Here is a 7,780-nt window from a genome sequence, read left to right as displayed (position 1 = left end):
TCTCTATTTCGGTAATTCACAAAATCCACAACATGACTCATTGCTCCATTTACTAAACCTCTTTCCACATGTAAATTACATCGTAAAATTATACGACAATTTCAAGATGCATACAGAGTCTTTTCCATACCAGCAGTTTTAGATATTGTCTTCTCTAAAGAATCCAATTTTGATTTAAACTTTTCTGACAAAATAATAGTTGCTCCTTCATGTTCGATTTTATCAATAGCTTCCAGTTTCACAATCTCTTGATTTTCCAACTTTAACATTTTCTTGTTGAAGATTGAAAATTCTTGCAGAGTTGGCATCAAGCATATGAGGGATTTGTTTTCAGAAATTTTCTTAAAAATATTCTCTGCCACAATATTTTCCTTTGGAAACAAATTGGAAATTAATCGTCCATGTAAAGCTTCTTTGCCATGCTCAGTTTTCCAATTCTTACATCTTGTAGAATATTTTTATAATCTTCATCCTTTGCCTGTCGCATATTTTGAAGCAGTTCTGCATATTTGACATTTAACCATATGTTAACATTTCCAATGCTTCCTAAGCACTTCCTGGTATCTTCATGCATAAGCATTTTAAACACTGGCTGTCCTTTCACTGAAGTTAGTTGCAGTAGATCTCCAAAAACAATGATGTGTTTGCCTCCAAATAACACATCATAGTCTGTTTTAAGAGTTTCTTGCATTCTTAAATGCACAAAAGCAAGCATTACATTTGATACCATCAATGATAAGAAGTTTCATTTTCTTTAGGACTCTTGAAACTTCGCAACACGCTTCTCCAGATAGCTTGTGGTATTGTAATTTGTTATCATGCTCTACCAGCAGCATCAATTAAGCGATGTAAAGTAAGCCCTTTAATGTTGTGTGCTGCCAACCCAGTTGGAGCAGTAACAACACAAGAGAGCGATGACTCAGTTCTTTTCTGCAGATATGTTGCAATCGCTTTAATCAGGAAACTTTTTCCAGTTCCTGCTTCTCCACTCACGTACAGTTGGACAGGTATAAATGATGTACATGAGCACTCCTTTTTCTCATGAGATAAACCATGCTCAATGTGTTCTGTGACTTCGTCATATATTTGTCTCTGCTCAACGTTTAGTTCTTTTTCCAAATCTTCTAAGTTAACTCCATCCTCCTGAGCTTGTTCCATGGCTCTTTCAACTTCATCCATGGCAGTGGCAGCTTCATTTTGTATAATTGGTCCTCCTAGTGGATCCTGACTCAATGAAGCAGAACTCTGACTATCTTGAGAACTGTCTCTAGCAATCTCTGCTGCAATTGTAGTTTCTTGCTGTATTTCCTCGTTCAACATTTGCAGATAATTTGAAAAAACAGGACTTTCTATGGTATCCTTGGTTGCATTGAACGAATCTTCATAAGTAAGAAAATCTCCAAGTAGTTCCTCTTCTGTACGCCAAGGCTTAAAGAGTTGCAAAAGAGCTAAGTAATAAAATTCCCTTTTGTCTGGAGATTCACAACTCAATTTTCGATGATTAATCAAATGGCCTTTTCTTTGTTTCACTAGACAGCCTTCACATCCAATTACAGCATATACACCTTTATTGATGTCTTCTGTGACATTCTTTTTAAAAGTATAGGTTTGAAGAACTTCATAGAGACAAACGTTCTCAAGATGAGTACTTCTATTTGGATAGTATGTATCCAACATGTTTGTCTCCAAAATATCTGTACTGTCTGGTTCTTTCTCCGCCAAATACTCTATTTCTTGTACAGATTTTAAAACTCTGTTTCGTGTTGCAGCAAGACCTAGACTCACCCAAATGATGGTTATAGATTTAGCATATAGACTTGCTGATGATAACCGATCAGAACATTCATATGCTCCAATTTCTCGATAGGACAACATCTTCAGACTGTAAATGTATAATTTTTTGCTTAGACTCTTTTCATGTGAAATTTCCTCCCACATTTCCTTCAGTTCCGTCTTTTAAGATTTTGTGATGTGAGACGTCACATATCGAGCCACAGCAATAGAGTTGTCAGCCACATATTGAATATCCATGTTAGCATTCCACATAGACAAAATGACTGAGTTGTAGTCATTTATGTAGTTGGACTCCTCATTTCTTCTTAGGTTGTATGTATTTTTAGGTGATTTTCTTGTCACAGTATGTCGCAGAGAAGACATAAAATTGTTCACTCTTCCTTTCGATGTTACTGGACGTGGAAATGCAAAACGACATTTCGTGTAGAACTTGCCCTTGGATTTGTATTTTCGACTCCAGTATTTTCCACAACGATGAGTTTGAAAGCGTAAAACTTGATGTCTCAAATTGTTTTCTTCTGTACTTTTCGGAACAGCACATGTAGAATACTGCTCAATGAAACTCATCACTTTCTCATCTGAATCTGTTCCAAATTTTGGTGCATCTTTAATCCATAGCAGCATATGTATGTGAGGAGCACCTCTTGCTTGATACTCCTTTCTCCAAAAGAAATCCAACACCTCTCCAAGAGGAGGATTTTTTTTGTTTGTAATAAAAGACATCATAGCTTCAAACCTATGATTGAAATACCTGCATACATTAACTGGATCCAAAGAGCACAGTTCTCCAGGTGTCTTGTATTCAATATTTTCAATGTTTTTATTTGCCTCTCGTAGATATTCAAGTAAGTCTTCCCAGGCATACTCAGCACAGCTAAGAGTGAGGAACCATGTAGAAGTTCCGAAGTTTCTTAGCATACATTTTAATTCCCCATGATGACGGTACCAATACTCGTTAGTACCACGCTGACATGCCATGAGATTAATTAGCTGAGATTCCAAAACACTGTCTTGCAGTTTCACTTTATCCATGAAATCCCTTGCCGAAACATTTTGTAGATGTGTTCCACTTTTCAGTATATGGTTTACTGCATAAGAAAGTCCAGACTCTCAAACAGTAGATGGAACAAATATGGAATGCATTGATGAAACCTTGGATCTTCTGCATATAATCTTGAAGTCCGGTATTCAGATGCAGGAATTTGAACAGGTCGGTCGTCATATCGTCCACCTTCACCTGTTGGAAATAACTGTGGAAAACAACGAGCTTCCAAACTTTCTTCCCATACACTAATGGGACTTCCATTGGCTTCTTTCATTTGAAACAAGTAATCTACCATGTCTGTCTCTGCATGCAATATGTGTGTGTCTGCTCATACTATTTCACTGTCTCTACTGGCAAAAAACAGACCACATATATATAAGCAACACATAACATTCCTCTCTGATTTTAAAGGCACACCCTGGATCTTGATTGCACAGCGTAGAGCCTATTTCTAAAGTAAAAGGCCTAACACAGACGCTGCCTAAGATTCTCTACTAGAACATATACTAAAGCCCAACTGACTTTACAAAAAAACATGTACTTTCATATTTTTAAAGACATCAACTAAGCATATTATTCACCCAGATCCATTTAAAATCAAGCTTCACTCACAGTGTGATCTTAGGCACATGACCAGGATGTTACATGTGATCTACCATGTCTGTCTCTGCATGCAATATGTGTGTGTTTGCTCATACTATTTCACTGTCCCTACAGGCAAAGAACAGACCACATATATATAAGCAACACATAACATTCCTCTCTCATTTCAAAGGCACACCCTGGATCTTCATTGCACAGCTTAGAGCCTATTTCTAAAGTAAGAGGCCTAACACAGACACTGCCTAAGATTCCCTACTAGAACATATACTAAAGCCCAACTGACTTTAAAAAAAACATGTACTTCCATATTTTTAAAGACATCAACTATGCATATTATTCATCCAGATCCATTTAAAATCAAGCTTGACTCACAGTGTGATCTTAGGCACATGATCAGGATGTTACATGTAATCTACCATGTCTGTCTCTGCATGCAATATGTGTGTGTCTGCTCATACTATTTCACTGTCTCTACTGGCAAAAAACAGACCACATATATATAAGCAACACATAACAATCCTCTCTCATTTCAAAGGCACACCCTGGATCTTCATTGCACAGCTTAGAGCCTATTTCTAAAGTAAGAGGCCTAACACAGACGCTGCCTAAGATTCCCTACTAGAACATATACTAAAGCCCAACTGACTTTAAAAACATGTACTTCCATATTTTTAAAGACATCAACTAAGCATATTATTCACCCAGATCCATTTAAAATCAAGCTTGACTCACAGTGTGATCTTAGGCACATGATCAGGATGTTACATGTAATCTACCATGTCGGTCTCTGCATGCAATATGTGTGTGTCTGCTCATACTATTTCACTGTCTCTATTGGCAAAAAACAGACCACATATATATAAGCAACACATAACATTCCTCTCTCATTTCAAAGGCACACCCTGGATCTTCATTGCACAGCTTAGAGCCCATTTCTAAAGTAAAAGGCCTAACACAGACGCTGCCTAATATTCCCTACTAGAACATATACTAAAGCCCAACTGACTTTAAAAAAAACATGTACTTCCATATTTTTAAAGAAATCCACTAAGCATGTTATTCACCCAGATCCATTTAAAATCAAGCTTGATGCACAGTGTGATCTTAGGCACATGACCAGGATGTTACATGTAATCTACCATGTCTGTCTCTGCATGCAATATGTGTGTGTCTGCTCATACTATTTCACTGTCTCTACTGGTAAAAACAGACCACATATATATAAGCAACACATAACATTCCTCTCTCATTTCAAAGGCACACCCTGGATCTTCATTGCACAGCTTAGAGCCTATTTCTAAAGTAAGAGTCCTAACACAGACACTGCCTAAGATTCCCTACTAGAACATATACTAAAGCCCAACTGACTTTAAAAAAACATGTACCTCCATATTTTTTAAAGACATCAACTAAGCGTATTATTCACCCAGATCCATTTAAAATCAAGCTTGACTCGCAGTGTGATCTTAGGCACATGAGACACATGTCATGACACACACACAAAGAGAGAAATGACACACAGAAAGTGACATGAGACACAGAGTACCCTTTAAGCTAAGAGAGGCAAACTGTTATAAGGTACAAGAGACATTATTGAAAAATTTGAAAATGTAATTCCTTATTTCAAACAGACACTCAGTGTGAACCTTGACCAAAATTTAAAAGCCAGACATTTTACCAGAAAACATTTTCCATAGTAATCGTTTTTTACACACAGCACAGCCCATTTAAATGACCACTACAAATCAAAACAGAAACCAAACTCATTTTCAAAATACATTTCCAATATGCACCATTCAATTTTTAAACAGCATTACAAAAAATCATGACACAAAATACTAGAATTAAGAAGCACATATGCTTCTTTATCTTCCCCATAGTACATACATAGGCTGTCCGGAATTCGGTTTAAACCGAGTCTGCTCGAGAAAACACTACCGGTGTGAAAATCAGCTGACCTGGTTTAAACCGAGTGTCACTGATTTTTTACATATTTGTTACAGCATATTTGTTACACCGCTTGGCCACTTGAGGGAGCCAAAGGAGTACAAAAAAGAACTATACTGGCACTTGCAATGCAGAAGCTAACACCGGGAAACAATGAGTCACCCCCATTAAATCTGCGAGGGAGCTGTTTCACAGGCAAGGTAGCGGGGCCTCGTTCAGTGGTGCATTAATTGACTAGCCTTTGCGGTCCAATCACTATGGAAACAAATTAGCGTGATTGGCCGATAAGAAAGCTGGTTGAGATACTAAGTTCTATTTTGCCAATATGCCGCCTACAGGGGAACGGGGTCCGGAGCTGTCTGAACGAATTGATGCCTTCGTGGCGCGGCTGAAGTGTGAGGGCAGCCGGCCGAGCTCGGAGGAGACCGCGCGGGAAACGGGGGCTCTTCTACAGAGAATCATTGCCCAAGAGCGATGGGGGAGTGCAGGTGAGCTAATCGACATAATCCACAACGAAGGCCGGAGGATGACGGCAGCACAACCATCTAAGACCACAGTGGGCAACGTGGTGTGCAGGGCGTTGAAAATCATCCGTGAAGAATATGGCGGACTCCGTGATCGCAGTGAGGAGACGGATCAGCAGGAGTCACTTCATAAACTATTGACAGCTGGTGGGCCTAGTGAGGATTTTAACACCCCATACCCCCTGTTGAAGGCGAATGTAATTGAGGCAGTCAATGAGCTGCTAATAGAACTTGAGGGTACAATAGATAACATCGCAATGCAGGCTCTGGAACACATCCACTCCAACGAAGTGATAATGACCATTGGCCGATCTCGTACTGTAGAGGCTGCACGAAAGCGTAAATTCCATGTCATTGTAGCAGAATGTGCACCATTTTGTCAGGGTCATGAAATGGCTGTGCGGTTGTCCGAAGCAGACATCGAAACCACAGTCATAACAGATGCGGCTATCTTTGCTGTTATGTCGAGGGTGAATGAGGTTATCATTGGGATTAAAACAATTCTGGCCAATGGAGCTCTGAGAGCTGTGGCGGGGACCCACACACTGGCGTTGTCAGCGAAGCACCACTCCACCCCCCCTAATTGTCTGTGCTCCTATGTTTAAACTCTCGCCACAGTTTCCTAATGAACAGGATTCCTTCCACAAGTTTGTGTCCCCACAGGAGGTGCTCCCCTTCTCTGAAGGTGAGATCTTGTCAAAGATTAGTGTGCAGTGCCCAGTTTTTGACTATGTTTTTCCAGAGCTCATAACTCTCTTCATTTCCAACATTGGAGGCAATTCTCCATCATACATCTATCGGCTGATGAGTGAACTGTACCATCATGGTGACCATGAGCTGTGACTGAGGCACAGATAGCATCTCTGCTTTAGAGAAACGAGAACAAACTCGGGACCCACTGAAAGTCATGATAAACTAAGCTTTTACAAATAAAAGCCAAACTAGAGAATGGCCTTGGTGTGCTGTAGCCAATTCTGGACGCACTGTAAATTATGGACAGAAGTGTCTATTTATTTTTCTGGTATGTAGCGCAGATTACATGAAGTGCATTTCTAAAGATGAGAACAAATCCACAAACCAAATCACAAAATAAGTTTAAAAAAGGCACTTCCAGGCAGAGCGTTTCAACAAGAGAAGGGGGGGGGGGGCTATTTTGGATTGAGTCGTTCCGCAGCATCAAGTGTGCTACCAGCAGTACATATACAGAATTGCACCCTGGAGTGGCTCTCTGGCAGTATACACAAACAGGTAACCATTTCAAGATGTCATCCAGAAAAATAAAGAGAAGTTCATGTCAAGATTTTGTCTGAGAGAGTCATATTCATTGAGTTAACACACAAAATAATACTAGAACAGATTTACATTTTTACAAAATACATAATGCATTAATAAATAATGGTGTTGAGACTGTAGAATAATCACTACATACATTTCATTAGAGACACTGTCCTTGCAGGATTAAGCTCATGTGAGGCAATTTCAACATAGGTCTTGACTTGGGGCAGGGCTAATATCATGCACCAATTCAGGATTTTTTCTCTCAAGGGTACGTTGCAGGTCACTATGGGTGGTATACTGTGGCAACCAGGTAGCCTGCATGTGGTGCACGAGGATTGAGGTATACGAAGAGCCACTGGGAACGTAGCCAGAGATGCTTCAAAAGAATACTAAAAAAGCACTCTTTGTTTGTTCCATTAAAATGGGGGAGGGGGGGAGTACTGCAGTTTCATTTAAGTAGACCTCTTCAGAATTTTTGCTGTTTAAAATATGACCGTGCTGATGTGTCCCTGTTAAAAATATTCTCCTTTGCTGCAAGCCTTTCATGTTCAATGGTCCAGTTTTGTGCATGCCTCAGATGAGAATTGTG

At 39.5% G+C, this 7,780-nt stretch overlaps 1 pseudogene; it reads left to right on the top strand.

Moving 5' to 3' along the window:
* The first annotated feature begins 5,694 nt into the window (after nucleotides 1–5,694).
* Nucleotides 5,695–6,934, top strand: LOC144821787 (translation initiation factor eIF2B subunit beta pseudogene; annotated as a pseudogene).
* The last annotated feature ends 846 nt before the right edge of the window (nucleotides 6,935–7,780 follow it).

This window comes from Lissotriton helveticus, chromosome 2_2 (genome assembly GCF_964261635.1).
Source record: "Lissotriton helveticus chromosome 2_2, aLisHel1.1, whole genome shotgun sequence".
In the NCBI taxonomy this organism is placed as follows: Eukaryota; Metazoa; Chordata; class Amphibia; order Caudata; family Salamandridae; genus Lissotriton; species Lissotriton helveticus.
Note: the sequence above shows the minus strand (reverse complement) of the source record. Positions and strands in the feature narration are given on the sequence as shown.